Source organism: Otolemur garnettii, unplaced genomic scaffold (genome assembly GCF_000181295.1).
Source record: "Otolemur garnettii isolate 467f Iridium unplaced genomic scaffold, OtoGar3 scaffold00017, whole genome shotgun sequence".
Taxonomy (NCBI): Eukaryota; Metazoa; Chordata; class Mammalia; order Primates; family Galagidae; genus Otolemur; species Otolemur garnettii.
The window spans coordinates 20,662,661-20,679,005 of NW_003852412.1; the positions used below are offsets into that span (position 1 = coordinate 20,662,661).

Genomic DNA, 16,345 nt, shown 5'->3' on the forward strand with positions numbered 1-16,345 from the left:
CTTGCAGGAGTAGGAGAAGATGTAATTAAAACAACATGACCAAAAGTTGGTAATTGCTGATGGGCATTCATTACACAGTTTTTTCCCCCTTTTTTATATGTTGAAAGATAATTTTCATAATAAAAAGTTTTTAAGCAGTTTGTGCGTACCTCAGCCGGGAAGGACGCATTGAGGTTGGCATGCCCATCAAAGACAGTAACCACCATGGCTTCCAGAGCTTTGGCCAAACCTCAGATGCGTGGCCTCTTGGCCAGGTGCCTGCGGATTCATATTGTTGGAGCATGTGTTGTATCCCTGGTGGTTGCAGCTTTCTATAAGCTTGCTGTGGCTGAACCAAGAAAGAAGGCATATGCAGATTTCTACAGAAATTATGATTCTATGAAAGATTTTGAGGATGAGGAAGGCTGGTGTCTTTCAGAGCACAAAGTGATTTTGGAATACGAAGAATTTCTTTGGGCTGATTTATATAGATGTTTGTCACTGACCCGTGTTCCTGAGCTATGAATATGAGTGATGAATAAACTATTAATAAATAAGAATAAATAAAATAAATAAAAATGTTTAAAACTGTTTCTATACTCGCATCCAATTTTATAGAAAATAAGACCATATACTCATATACATGCATGATGCATAGGAAAAAAAAAGAAACAGATGAAAAGATACCAAAAGTTAACAATGGTCATCTTGGGCTAATCTTTGTGTTTCGTGCCTTCCGTTTCCCATATATTCTGAAATTTTTACAATGAACATAAATTAAGTTTGATAGCCCACAGAGCAAGTCTTTAAAAAATATACTCAGGCCACTCACCTGAATCTTAGAAAACAAGAGCCATGAAAGACAAATTAACATGTTTTTTCTGGGAGACACTTACACTCTCAAGTATCTCACCAGTTTTACATTCCTTCCCGTCACTCCATCGGCTTTCAATTCAGGATTATCAGGCACACTGGTCGGTATCTAAGACTTACTTATCCTTCATAGTTTATTTTCTATCCAATCTCTTTTCTTCTTTCTACTTGGTACAACTCAATATTAGGCCTATATTTTAAATGAACTAACCACAATTACACATTATTTACTAAATCCAACGTTTCTTCCATCATCTAAAATCAATGAGCACTCATCCGTCATGTAAACTATAAGCAACATAGAACAGGATTTTTTTTAATCTTAAGAAATTTTAAATACTGAAACAGACACTGTTGGTGGGAAGTATCTTTAACAAAGTTCAACTATTGTTAAAGTTCGCCAAATTGTGGTTTAAATGATTTTTTTAATAGCAATGAACTAAATTTGTCACTTGCACTTAGGTACATCAGACTAGCGGGTTACAAGAACAAAGAGAAAACTGACAGTTCTACAAGTACCGTGTTTAGGGACAAAACTGGGTTCTTCTGCCTCCTCCCACCCATTCGTTCTGAGTAATACTTGTTTTGTAATGATGGTAAAGATCTGACCATCATTATCATCACACCATCATTCTGGCATTTTACATGGTGACTGAAACTCGCATTACACTGGAAGAAACTGAGACTGAAAAAGATTCTGTGTTTCAAAATCGCACAGGCTGGATTCGAATCTTATTTCTGACTAGGAAAGCCTGTGCTCTTGGATTCCACCACACTGCATGTATGACAGGGTGCTCAGATTAACGGGAATGAGAGGACAGAGGGGTGGGGGCAGGAGAGCATGAGATGTAGCAACATTAAAGGGAAATAAATCCTCATTTCAGCTGTGGTGGTGATTCTTACTCTAGGCTTTTAGGAGTAAATGTGCACTAAAGGAATTTATAACAACATTTTAAATCTACAAAGACTTCTTTCTTGCTGTTTGCTGCATATCAATGAATGTTAGGGTCATTCCTGCATTCAGAAGATATTAAAACTGGGAGGAACAATAGAGATCGTCTAGTAGAATCTTTCTCTTCCCTTTATAAATTAAAAAAATAGGAAGAAGAGAATGTTATCAAGTGTTCCTTCATCTAAAGCTCAATTGCTATGGCTATTTAGGATAGCAAAAAACAAGTTGCTGTACATTTGATTTTGTGAAAACTCGCAAATCAGCGTATATACCCAACACTACAGTGAAAATCACATCTATTGGAGTAAATAGGTCAGAGCAGAGGAGGGGAGAGAACACTGAATTGGAGCTGGAAGTGTGGGGCTGTGGTTTTACGCAGGTTTCTAAACAGTTGTGTGATTTTGATCACTTCAACTGTCAGATTGCTCACAAGTAAAAAGAACTAACTGCACTGAGTTCTTTTCTCTAAGTTTCAGGTTCTGGTGTTGAAGATACAGCTCTTTGTCAAAAGACAACAGGTGTTTTCCCAAAGTATGGGTAAATCCACGAGTCCATACTACGTCTCCCCAACGCTCTGTTTTAGATAATGAGTGGAAGACATAAGGAAAGTTCCAGTCATACCAGGTCGAGTGTGAACAGTGTGAGTTACCCATGCTGTTTCCACGTAAAGAAATGTTTGTAGCCCAATTACGACAGTGTAGCTTTAACTTCGTAGAAAAGAAATCCGAGTGAGCAGGAACTAACGTTCCGGGTTCTCAGGTGATAGACAATCAAAAGAGCCACAGAAGAATCAAATTTCTTTAAGAAATGGGTAATAAAGCTATGTGATATTTCATTCATGTCCCCAGTTGTTTTGAAAAATTAACTTCATTATTGTCTCACCTCCATATTTGGTTCTACCAATTTATCAGGAAGTGTATGACGTTAATTATAAATATTTTATAGCCCTTTTTTTGTTATTATCAGATTCAAGTAAATTTGAAAGTGCTCAATATACAGCTTCTCAAACACTTGACTCACACAGTACCTGCAGAATTACAAAATTAAGGACACTTTCAAAGTCTTTGGGGGAAAAAATGGTCTCAGTATAAAAATACGCTGTTTCTGTGGTGGCATCAGAAGTGGCAGACACCACGGAAATCTCAAAATCTGAATCTGCAATTCTCAGACAGTTATCTTTTCCTTTTCTACCTCCACTGACAATTTGAAGATATTCCTTCTATTGGTTTGTTCATGCATGCTTTGTTCTTTGACTCAAATGGCATGGATAGTAACACAGCCGACAATGTAAAATTAGCAACGGCTATGTCTGCTAAGTAGTGATAGAGCTTATTTTGGGGAGAAAAGCAAGGAAACATGTTATTTTAGGACCCATTTCCTCTAGGGCATTGTGTTTTTCCTTTATTTGGAAATCTTATTCTACTTGAAATACCACTTCACAGTGTTTTTATTGGTGTGTTTGTTTACCAAGCCATACTTTCAGGTGTGTTGTATCTTTTTTGGCAGTTTTTGGCAGAGGCCGGGTTTGAACCCACCACCTCCGGTATATGGGGCCAGCGCCCTACTCCTTTGAGCCACAAACACTGCCCAAAGGGTATGTTGGATTAACGGACAACCCTAACTAGAAGTTACGGGAACTGCTTTATGTACCTCATCAGATTTATTAGTAATTATATATCTGTCTTACTAAGAAATCTGTGTTCAAATTGATTCCCTGAGAACAAAGTCAAGCTCTCAGAAATCTCTCTTAGAGTAAAGATATCTAAATAAGCAGGTTAAAATATAGATGTGGCTGTTTGTTTTGTAGCTAAAACCCTCTTAGCAGACCTTTTGATTTGCCCTCGAGTTGGATAGCTTGGCAGTTCCATGGGCCAATTGTTGTGCTCTAATATAAACATATATAATGTTACTAAACCTGAATATATTATTAACAGAGAACCAGGCAATGTTGGAAATGGATAAACAGCAAGGAATGAAAGAAATAAAAATAAAGGAAGAAGATGCAGGTATAATGGGGACCAAAAACTAAGGTAAGAGTTCCAAAAATTACCAAAAAGAGATTTAAAATAAAACAGAATGGTAATGAGAAGTATAATGCCCATTATCATTTAATCCTTAGCAGTAGGGCGTCGCCTGTGGCTTAAGGGAGTGCAGCCCCATATGCTGGAGGTGGTGGCTTCAACCTAGCCCTGGCCAAAAACTGCAACAACAAAACTTAGCAATATAACTTATTTTCTCATTCTTTTTTTTTTGAAACACAGTCTCACTATGTCACCTAGGTAGAATGCTGTGGCGTCACAGCTCACAGCAACCTCAAACTTAAGCGATTCTCTTCCCTCAGCCTCCCAAGTAGCTAGGACTACAGGCACCCGCCACAACGCCTGGCTAATTTTTTGTTGTAGTTGTCATTATTTGGCAGGTCCAGGCTGAGTTTGAACCCGCCAGCTCCAGTACATGTGGCTGGTGCCCTAGCGGCTGAGCCACAGGCGCCAAGCCCTTATTTTCTTATTTTTAAAATTTTTATCATAAAATCAGCTCATATTAATGGCCTGTGTGTCCTACTTGGAAAAATGGTATATATGACAGACTTCTTAAGGTTTTCAATTTTTTTTTCGTATTATCACTCCCATTGACCATAAAGAAACAGACACATGTATAATTAAAATATTTCCAAGTATCATTATAAGAATTTGTTATAAGTCTGTTTCCTGGCTCAACACAAGAATATCTCAATTTAACCAACTGCTAGCATTCTTTAAAGGAGTAACAAACAAAATATTTTTAAAATACTTTAGATTTTGGCTCGGCACCTGTGGCTAAAGGCGCCAGCCACATACACCTAAGGTGGCGGGTTCGAATCCAGCCCAGGCCTGCCAAAACAACAATGATGGCTGCAACCAAAATATAGCTGGGCATTGTGGCGGGCACCTGTGGTCCCAGCTACTTGGGAGGTGGAGGCAGGAGACTCTCTTGATCCTGGGAGTTGGAGGTTGTTGTGAGCTATGATGCCACGGCACTCTACCCAGGGGGATAGCATGAGGCTCCATCTCAAAAAAATAATAATAAAATAAATAAATAAATAAATACATTAGATTTTAAAAATATATATATGAAATGCTTTCTTTAAAACTACTTTCTTAAAATAAATACTCAATTTGTAAAGTAGATAATTCATATCTAGCTTATATAGTTTTTATATTTCTATGCTCATTTTAATACTAAAAAAGGCATAGAAAATAATAGAAATGTAATAGTTTGGGCCAAGAATCCTTATGAATTTCTCTTTTGGGGTCAGACTGGCAGTGTTGACTATGGTGGGTGAACATATAGGCCTCAACAGAGTTTCTGAACTAACTCCTGGCCGAGCTGGCAGTGAGGAGCACTCAGCTGCCTTCCTTCTGTATAGTTATGACTCAGACAGTGTCTCCAGGAGTCATTTTGTTTTTATTCTTCTAAACACACTATATGTTAACCCCAGTCACAAACTTTTGGCCAAGTTTTGCTTTCCTTATGTTTATTGAATTTGAGTTTTCATTCCTGAAACTTGTTCCAAGAACACTGTCCTTCATTGTAAATTCCAACATGCCCTGGGGGTTTTCTCTACTCTTGTATCTGATCTGAACTCTAAAATTGAAGCCCAGGGGCCAGAAGACCAAGCTCCTTTCTCACTTCTCAGGAAATCATGGAATCGTCCTTCACATCATCCTATAGTAAAAGTCACTGAAGATTTATATGGTGAATAAGGAAATAATAGCAATGGTAATAATATTAATAACTAAATTTATAATCTCAAAGTTATTTTTCTAACTTTGGTAAAACTCGGAAAAATTCAAAGGCTAAAATCATTTTGCAATGTCCTGTATAGTTAGTATTTGCCTAAAAATATCCTCTTCTCATAGACCCTACCTGGCCCCTTTGTAATGAAATTTTCCTTTTTAATCATCAGATCATCCTCTAAATTCTTTAAGACTTGCAAGTCATAAACTGAAACACTTAACTGGACTCATACAACTTGTAAATATGACACTTAGAATTTAGGTGAAAATGCTATGCTTAAAATGTAAAAATGTGATGACTTCCAGCAATATAAATTAAATGAAAAAGTGAATTTTTTGTGCATGGTATCCCAACTTCCAAATGCCTGTTTACTGATGAAGCCGTGAACCACCCCCGCAGCCGCGTAAAAAAAAAAAAAGATCTTATGACTCTCTCATCAAGGCAGCTGAGATTCCAGGGCATGCATAGCCACTGCCCTTTCGGAGACCAGAGAACCCTGGAAAGAGCTGCTCTCCTCCTTGACACAGTGAGGCAAGGCCCTTTCCTCTGCGGGCCTGTAGTCTTCCTGGACTCAGCTTGCCTAGTGCCCTGTGGAGTAGTAAGGTACTATTTACTTCCCTTTCTGCTAGGTTTTCTTCTTTACTGAGTTTAGGGTTTATTTTATTCTAATTGCATTCTATAAACAAATTTTTAAAACAAATCTCTATGCATTCCCCTTTTTAAGCATTGACATACCTTCAAGATAATTTCTGGGCGGTACCCATAGCTCAGTGGGTAGGGTGCTGGCCACATACACCAAGGCTCGCAGGTTTGAACCCGGCCCCAGCCTGCTAAAACAACAATGACAACAGCAACAAAAAAATAGCTGGGCATTATGGCAGGTGCCTATAGTCCCAGCTACTTGGGAGGCTGAAGTAAGAGAATTGCTTGAGCCCAAGAGTTTGAGCTTGCTGTGAGCTATGATGCCACAGCACTCTACCCAGGGTGACAGTTTGAGACTTTGCCTCAAAAAAAAAAAGATAATTTCTTAAGTCATTATTTGCTAATAACATTAAAGATAGGCTAAATGTGTGCTTCTTAAATCAGGGCTTACACACACTTATGGTGTCTGCAGTAGGGTGGGTACTTAACAGCCACAGAAAGAATATGTCACATCTACTGGTAGCATCAATTTGACTTGGTGGTGAGGGATTTAAAAATCTTCCCCATTATGACCTAGAAACTACTCTGTGATGTGTATCTCCTACTCCTCGGACTCGCCCCTCACTGGTCCCGTCACACTGGCCTCTTCACTGTTCCTTGAACAACTTCTTGCTCCTGCCTCGAGGCCTTCATATTTCTGCTCACTCTACCTGGAATGCTCTTGCCACACACGTCTGGGTGGCTTGCTACATGATTGCCTTCAGCCCTTTACTCAATTATTTGCTCAATGAGAAATTGCAGGTTGTCCATCCTGAATTTCCCAATCCTCCCAGTTTGATTTCCGTTTCCTCCGCAGCACTTACCACAATTTAAAATACTACATATTTTATTATTGATATTTTTGTTATCTGTATCTTCTTCTAAAATGTCAGCTCCATGAATCCAGGGTTTTTAATTGTTTAGTATAGAAAGATACACAATAATAGAAAGAACATTATAGAGAATCCCCAATATTCTGTTTCAACAATTTTTAATATTTAATCAATCTGTTTCCTCTATTTCCCTGCAATATTTTATTTCCTTGAAGTATTTTAAAGCAAATCTTAGACATAAAATTCTATGTTATTTTGCCTATAAATTCCGTGTATGGCTGTTAAAGATTTTTGGTTTATAATTTTTTAAATCGTCACACCATTAACATCAAATTAACAATAGTTCTTTGTATCGCTTATTCTCAGTTTGTATTTAAATTGCTCTGATTACCTTAAAACCGTCTATTTACATTTAGGTTATTTGAATTGAGACCTTAGGGAGATCCACATATTGCATCAGACTTTTTTAAAAATATCAGATTAGTGTGGGAATACATATGATGAGGTTACAAAGTTTGCTTTGGTAAGGTTAACATCTGAATTATAGTTGTGTCCTTGGCCCGGGAAGGCTGCAGTATCACCCAACCTGCCTGCCTCTCCCCCACCTGGATCTGACTTTCCCTCTCATGTGAGCAGGTAGTCATCAACCTCCCACTGCCAGTTCAGCACTGAATACACATGATGCTTGTTTTTCCATTCTGTTGATACTTTGCTTAGGAGAATGTGCTCCAATTACATCCAGGTTGTTATAAAAGATACAAAATCTCTAGTATAGTTTTTATGGCTAAATACTATAACGTGGTCTACATATGCCACAGTTTATTAATCCATTCATGTGTTGAAGGGCACTTGGGTTGTTTCCACATCTTTGCAATTGTGAATTATGCTGTTATAAACGTTTGAGTGCAAATGTCCTTACCATAAAATGTCTTTTTTTCTTTTGGGTAAATACCTAGCAGCAGGATTGCAGGATAAAAGATCTACTTTTAGTTATTTGAAGAATCTCCAAAGGTCCTTCCATGAAGGCTGTGCTGGTTGCAGTCCCACCAACAGTGCAGGAGTGTTCCCTTCTCTCTGCGCCCATGCCAGGACCTGCAGCTTTGGGACCTTATCATGTAGGCCATTCTCACTGGGGGTAAGTGATTTCTCAAAGTGTTTTTGACTGTATTTCTGCAGGGAAGAAGAGCCTTTTTTCCCCTGTGTTTCTTGGCTGTTAGTCTGACCTCATGAGAAGAGTTTCTGTTCATGTCTCTTGCCTGGTTTTAATGGGTTTGGACATAATCAACAAAGCAAAAAGAAACCCTACAGAACGGGGGATGCCACACATCCAACAAAGGGCAAACAACCAGAACCTGCAAAGAATCACGTAAATCAACAAGAAAAGTGCCTTTGGCTTTTGGCTCCTAAATCTCTTCCTCCCACTATATTGACTGACGTGTTGAAAATACTGGGACATTTGTTTTCTAACACATCACACATTCTAGATTGGCCTGATTGCTTTCTTGAGGTCTATTATCACCCTTTACTATTTCCTATAATCTGGTTGAGTTTTCCTCTCATGTGAGCATGTACTTGTTAATCTAGTAATACAGACATAATATTTTAATGCTAATATAGATACAAAGGTTTAATTAGACTCGGGTTCGTTTTCCCAGAGAATAATTCTGCATTCCTTCCTGCTGTACCACATCATGAACCACAAAATGACTGGCTGGCACACCTTTAATGATGCTGAGATAATCAGAGGGTTAAGGTAATGTCAGCCTGATGCCTCCATGAAGTTCCTGAAGTTAATCATCAGAAGTTTGCCTGATAGGTGAGAGCTTACCAACCCCTTCCTCTTCCCTTATCACCCTTCCCTCCCCCCCACAATGTCAGAGTATCCCACATATCCCACCCCCCCCATAAAGGGTGCAACTACAACTTGAACTTTACCTAACAAATGCAAAAATCATTTGTACTCTCATAGTAATCTGAAATAAATAACAAATAAGTAAATAATGCTTTTTAAATAAAAATAAATAAATAAGTTTGCCTGATGGTGGAGTGTCCATTCCTGATGAATGCCTACCATGATTATTTTATTCTATCACTTTTTATCATTTATTATCTAAAATTCATTCCTAAAAGAAATCTTTTCCATATCAACTGTTATTGAGGTAGAATAAATGCATATTTTTTTATCAGTTGTCAAGAGTAATGAGTTGGTACCTCCGCAAATTCCAGTGAGGGATGAATACCTTGGAGGGAGTTTGTTCTGTTTAGTCGTATTGCCCATCTACGTTTTGTCTCATCATCAACTCATAGATTTTTATATGATTGCTGTGTTTTGATCTCATATAATCATCAATATTTTTGATGCTCAAATTGTCTCAGTTTAGGCCAATGGAACCCCTTCAAATGGATTATGTACCCAGTTAATATGACCACATTAGTATTTGATAGCTTCCATGCTTTCTGGCATAACAAGATGTCCCAGAAATCTTGAAAATTTCCTGAACATTTTCTGTTCTAGAATCAGACAGTTCTCTAAGGAGACCTAAGTCCTTTTCGTGGAAAATGTTATTCTATTAATAGAATGCTAGTAGATTTTCATTCTTTCTAAGCCTTTTCAACGACCAAGCTGGGACAATAGCAAGATCTTTCATGAGTCATCTGCCATGTGTTTTTTAGTTTCCCTTTTTGTTTGTTGGATTGCTCCGCTGCATCTCCTCACCCTACCACCCTTGGATGTAATGTAAAACTCTTTTACCATGCCAAGAAATCATTTAAAATACAGGTACTTTGACCTCTTTTTAAAGATGCAAAAGAAAAAAAAATGTCATGGTGGATGAATCATGGGATCTTTCGTCTTTCTTAGCAAGATGATGTGGAATCATGAGCGCTTACTGACATGTCCAATTCAAATGCAAAATCACAAGCCGTTTTACTATTTTATTCTTATTTTCCTCTTATATGGAAACTCTAGGTTCCTAAATCATGAACATCATTACTTAATACTTTGTCCTACAATATACTTTGGTTTCTAAATAACAGTACATCTAACAGTAAGACTTTCCATTGCAATTTAAAGGGTTTTTTTGTTTGTTTGTTTGTTTTGGGGATTTTTTGGTACTTCTTTTTGTCATTATCCCAGTAGAGATATTCAGGCAGAATGCTATTTTTTAAAACCACTTGATATAATTAGTTTCTCTGTGTGGTGATACTGCCAACTTTCTAATGCCACTAAGTTCATTTGTTTCATATTTATTAGTTCAATCTTTAGGTATATTTAGGCATATTTTCTCTCTTTACCTAATGCTGTTTTTAATTACATAAAACAAAGCCAATGTACTATAACATAGTACATTCACTGAAGTCCCATCTTCATATCTGTTTTTTCTACTATGTTTCCACTTTCCAAATTTGTATTAGTTTCTGGCTTAGACTTCTACTGTGGATTCCTGAAAATACAAGCAAATATATAATTTGAATTTTCATGCCTGCCTCTTTAATTATACTAAGCATATTTCAAACACTATGAGCCAACCTTGCTTTTCTCAACTTAGCAGTACATACTGAAATACTGTGAGTACACAAAAATCTTCCTCATTCCTTCCTATATTTGCAAAGCAATAGAGCAGATGTGTCATAGTTTATTCAGCTCCTCCCTTATTAATGCACTTTGAGTTTGTTCTTATATTATTACAAATACTACAATATTTATATGTGTTCATGTGTATGCCATTTTGTATTTTTGTCAGTATGTCTTTAGGATTCCCAAAGACGGGATTTCTGAGGCAAAGGGTAAACACTCACGTAAATTTTCTAAATACAGAGTAAGAATTTTTTCCACCATATTCCTAGAACCTAGCATAATGTCTGACACCTAACAGGCTCTCATTATTTTTAATAATTAATTGTTTAATTTTATATTATCACAAATAATAATGTATAGATAGGTGGTTTTCATGTTTTTCCTAAGGAAGATTTATAGGAGGGCATCTTGGTTACTATAATTTGGCAAAAAGACGTCACTATTAGCACCTGACTAATATTATGTGTTAATATACATATGAATCTTAGATAATACTTTCCAAAAATTCAATCACTTAGAGAGGAAGTTCGAGAGAGTGGCATTTAAAGTTGTTTTCTGATTTTCTTTGTTAAAGAAAATCTCTAAACTTTTCTAAGTATGATCGCCCTCTGAGACACAACTTACCTAGGATTAATGGAGCTGATATTGGTGATATGAATATCATTTATTTGAAAGGCCTTAGCTGATTTTCCTACATTATCAAAGACCCATCTGGAAAATTTACCTTTTACTTTTTCAGGAAGCAGATAGCAGCTGCTATACTCTCAAAAATGACCTGGATGTGAGGCAGAATATAAAGAAAATACTACATCTAGGATATGTAAACATAATTAATAAGATGAGTCATCCTATCCCTGAGACTGTCTTAGAGAGGTCATTGGTACTTAGTCCATTGACAATGTGATTGGCAGAAAATGAGGTATTGGAATTCCAAAGGTGTTCTGAGAATAAAAATTCATCTATCTTTCTCAAGGATAAGCTTGGGAGTGATTAAGCTTAAAAGAAAAGTCTCATTTTGGAAAGGAGAACATAATTTGTCAGAAGTATTTACATTAATACATTATAAACTATTTGACGTCTGTTCAATAATCACAAAATGTCTTTCATATTGATACACTGGTGGTTGTATTATCTAAAGTAACAAATCCATTAGTATGAAATTATTCTTCTCTAACAACCAAAATCACTATAGGCTAGGTAAAAGTTTATAAAAATTCTATTTAAATTTGGCTGGGCGAGGTGACTCACACCTGTAATCCTAGCATTCTGGGAGGCTGAGGCAGGTGGATTGCTTGAGCTCAGCCTGTGAAAAGTCAGACCCTTATCTCTATTAAAAATAGAAAAACTATCTGAGTGTGGTGGCCAGGATCTGTAGTCCAGTTACTCATGAGGGTGAGATAAGAACATCACTTGACCCCAAGAGTTTGAGGTTGCTATGAGCTATGACACCATGGCACTCCATCCCAGGGTGACTAAGTGAGATTCTGTCTCGAAAAAACATTTCTGGGCAGTGCCTGTGGCTCCAGCCCCTGGCCAAAAAAACTGCAAAAAATATATATAAGTATATATATATTTTTAAAAATTAAAAAAATAAATTTCCTTTTCCCTTGTGCTATCCCTTGACACCCTCAGAATTATCTATTCCATCATCTTATTTCATTACTTCTTTGCAGTCATGAACTGTCAGTATGTACCAGAATTAATAGAACTTAGGCTCAGCGCCTGTAACACAGTGGTTACAGCACCGGCCACATGCATCCAGGGTGGAAAGATGATGGGTTCAAACCCAGCCTGTGCCAGCTACACAACAATGACAACTACAACCAAAAAATAGCCGGGCACCCTGGTGGGCACCTGTAGTCCCGGCTACTTGGGAGGCTGATGCAAGAGAATCGCTTAAGCCCAGGAGTTTGAGGTTCCTGTGAGCTATGATGCCATCGCACTCTACCGAGGGTGATATAGTGAGGCTCTGTTTCTAAAAAAAAAAAAAAAAATTAAAAAATGGAAATGTACTCTGGCAGCCAACATGTAAAATATCTTCATATGGCCCCCACTTCCTGGTGTTGGCGCTCTTATGTATCCTTTCCCATATTGTACCTGACTTGGTCGGTGACCAATTGCATATGGCAGAAGCGATGGCACACCACTCTGAGATGAGGTTATAAAAGATGCCACAGTTTCCATCTCAACTGCTGCCTCTCTCCCTCTCTCTCTCTCATCACGTGGAATAGGGGAAGCAGATTTTATGCACTGAATTGAAACTCAGTAACTGTAAGGCTTGGGTCTTAAAAGGCATGTGAGGATAGGATATAAAGCCTTGGCTTGCATGATACAGAAAATTAAAATGATACCTGCACATAAAGCTCACACTCAAAGATTCTCAGGAAAGAAGGGACCCATAAAATTTGCTCATGAGATGCACCCATATCATGGCTTGGAGTTTAAATCCAAATTAACCACAAAGTCTCAGAAATCCCAAAGAAAAAATAAATAAATGAATAAATGAACCACACTGCCCCTTGTTATTGGCCCTGACCAATATCACTTATAAATATCAATGCATAGTTTTTAGCAATTAAAATCCAAAATCACATTGAAGAACTACAACAGCACCAAGAGAGGATTGTTTGCTAAGGGGTAAAAAATACTGTTAAATAGAAGGGATAAGTTCTAGTATTCAACAGTATAGAAGGGAGATTATGGTTAAAAAAAAGTTACTTGTATATTTCAAAATAGCTAGAAGAGAAAAATTGTAATGTTTGCCTTACAAAGAAAAGATAAATGTTTAAGGTGTTAGATATCCCAATAACCCTGGTTTGATCATTACGAATTGCATACAAGCAGCAAAATATCACTTGAACCCCAAAGAACAATTGGGAAAAATGGGGGGAAAGAGAAAAAATCAGTTAATATAATCAATTGTATTAAAAGATTTTTTTGTGTGTATTAAAAGATTTAAGGAGTGGGCCTAAGGTGGATGGACCAGATGGAGCCGAAGTCACTCTGAGGCAGTGGCAACAGCAGTGGCCAGAGGATGAACAAGTTGAACGCCTTGAAAGATGATGACAGTGGGAGCCATGATCAAAATGAAGAAAACAGCACACAGAAAGATGGTGAGAAGGATAAAACGGAATGAGACAAGAATCAGAACAGCAGCAAAAGGCAGGCTGTTGCCCCTGAACCAGCAGAGCACCCCCTGCAGTACAACTACGCTTTCTGCTACTCCAGGAGAACCCCCAGCCGTCCTACCAGCTCACAAAGCTACAAACAGGGCTCAGCACCTGTGGCTTAAGCAGCTAAGGTGCCAGCCACATACACCTAAGGTGGCGGGGTCGAATCCCCAGCCCAGGCCCGCCAAACACCAATGATGGCTGCAACCAAAAAATGGCCAGGCGTTGTGGCGGGTTCCTGTAGTCCCAGCTACTTGGGAGCAGAGGCAGGAGACTCGCTTGAGCCCAGGAGTTGGAGGTTGCTGTGAGCTGTGAAGCCATAGCACTCTACCCAGGGGGATAGCTTGAGGCTCCGTCTCAAAAAAAAAAAAAAAAAAGCTACAAACAGAATATCAAATAGATTGGCACCTTTGCCTCCGTGGAGCAGCTCTGGAGGTTTTATAGCCACATGGTACATCCCGGAGACCTGACAGGCCACAGTGACTTCCATCTCTTCAAAGAAGGAATTAAACCCATGTGGGAGGATGATGCAAATAAAAACGGTGGCAAGTGGATTATTCAGTTGCTGGGAGAATCTCATCCTGGCCGTGTTGGGGGAACAGTTCATGGTGGGAGAGGAGACCTGTGGGGCTGTGGTCTCTGTCCGCTTTCAGGAGGACATAATTTCAATATGGAATAAGACTACCAGCAACCAAACAACCACAGCCCCAATCTGGGATACGCTTCAGTGAGTGCTTAACCTACCTCCCAAGACCATTATGGAACGCAAAACTCACACTGACAGCATCAAAATGCCAGGCAGCCTGGGCCCCCAAAGGCTCCTTTTTCAAAACCTCTGGAAGCCCTGGTTGAATGTGCCATGACCCTCTCCCTCTCTGGACGGCACCATCATGGAAGCTGGAGTCATCGGAGTCTCTTGTTCTGATGACGTGCTGCCTGGAAGATCCTTCTGTCCTGGACAAGAGGAATTGGAAGAGCATTTTATGTTTTAATAACAGGCTGACACACAGCAGCTACAACATCAGCTTAGATCACTTAATAAATGGTGCTAAACTAAAAAAAAGATTTAAGGAGAAGTATTGTGTGAGCATCTTCATTGATGCCAAAAAATTTAACAACAATTCTTTTAAGAACATTCAAATAGATTTTCTATAACACATATACATATAAAATACATGCAAATAAAGATATATCTCAGCATATATATACAGATATACATATATAATATTTACATATGTAAATCATTATATAAACATATACACCTGTTCATAACATAAATATTCATATGTATATATACATATATGTGCATGTATGTATGAACATATAAACATCTCTCTACATACTAGAAAAAAAGTCAATATCATAGAGAAAAGCTAAACATTGGTATTATTTGCACCTTAGAAAAAGGAAGTATGTTCATCCCTGCTATTTAATATCATATATGAAGAATTAACCAATATGATAAAACTAAAAAAAGGAATTTCCCATATAAATATTTTAAAGGAGAAAATAAGACTATCACTATTTGTAGATGATACATTTATCATTTATCTTTTTTTGCAGGTTTTTGGCTGGGGCTGGGTTTGAACCTGCCACCTCTGGCATATGGGGCCTGGGGCCCTACTCCTTTGAGCCACAGGCGCCACCCTGCAGATGATAGATTGTATAACTGAAACGCCAAGTGAATTTACTATAAACTATAAACAATAAGAGAATTCATTAAGATAGGGAGTACTAGGTTAATGTATAAGTACTATTAGTCTGTATTTGTACAAACAAAAACCTGATAAAAGATAATGGAGAGGAAATGACTCAATTCAAAATAGCAACAAAAAGCCAAAACAATTAAAAATAAACAGTTATTCCTAAAATAACTTGAAACATAACCTTTTTAAAACTATAATTTATATTACAAAAACTTAAATACTCCTAAAGGACCCCAAAGTAGATTTGAATAAAAGAAATATCATTCCGTATTTTTAGAGGGGAAGACATATCAGCACTAAGATATTAGTTCTACCTATGTTAACTCATAAATTCAACGAAATCTCAATAAAATTCCAAAGTACTTTTTAAAGAAATGGCCAAACTGATGCTAAAGCTCATATAGAAAAATTAAAAACAAGAGTGGCCTGGAAAACTTTTAAAAAGATGTGCAATGAGTAGTAACTAACCCTTATCATATATTAAGTTATGATATAAAGCTTTGATCATTAAAATAGTATAACAAGGTTACATAACTAGACAAACCAATGGAACGGAACAAAAAGTTCAGAAAAAAGACTCAAATGCATATAAGAATTCAGTGGCATCTCAAATCCGCAAGATAAAAAGTGGACTTTTTAATAAAAAATGTTGGAACAACTGAGTAGCTAAAATAAGGCTTAGCCACACTGAGATAAATTCTTTCAGGATATAAGATTTAAGTATAAAAGTAAAACCACAAAAATACATGACAAAAACATAAGTAAATTTATACTTGTAATAAGGAAGTCCTTTCTAA

The 16,345-nt window shown here is 37.5% G+C and overlaps 1 pseudogene; it reads left to right on the forward strand.

Annotated features, from left to right (window-relative positions):
- Positions 1-204: 204 nt before the first annotated feature.
- LOC100962756 lies at positions 205-14,705 on the forward strand (annotated as a pseudogene).
- The last annotated feature ends 1,640 nt before the right edge of the window (positions 14,706-16,345 follow it).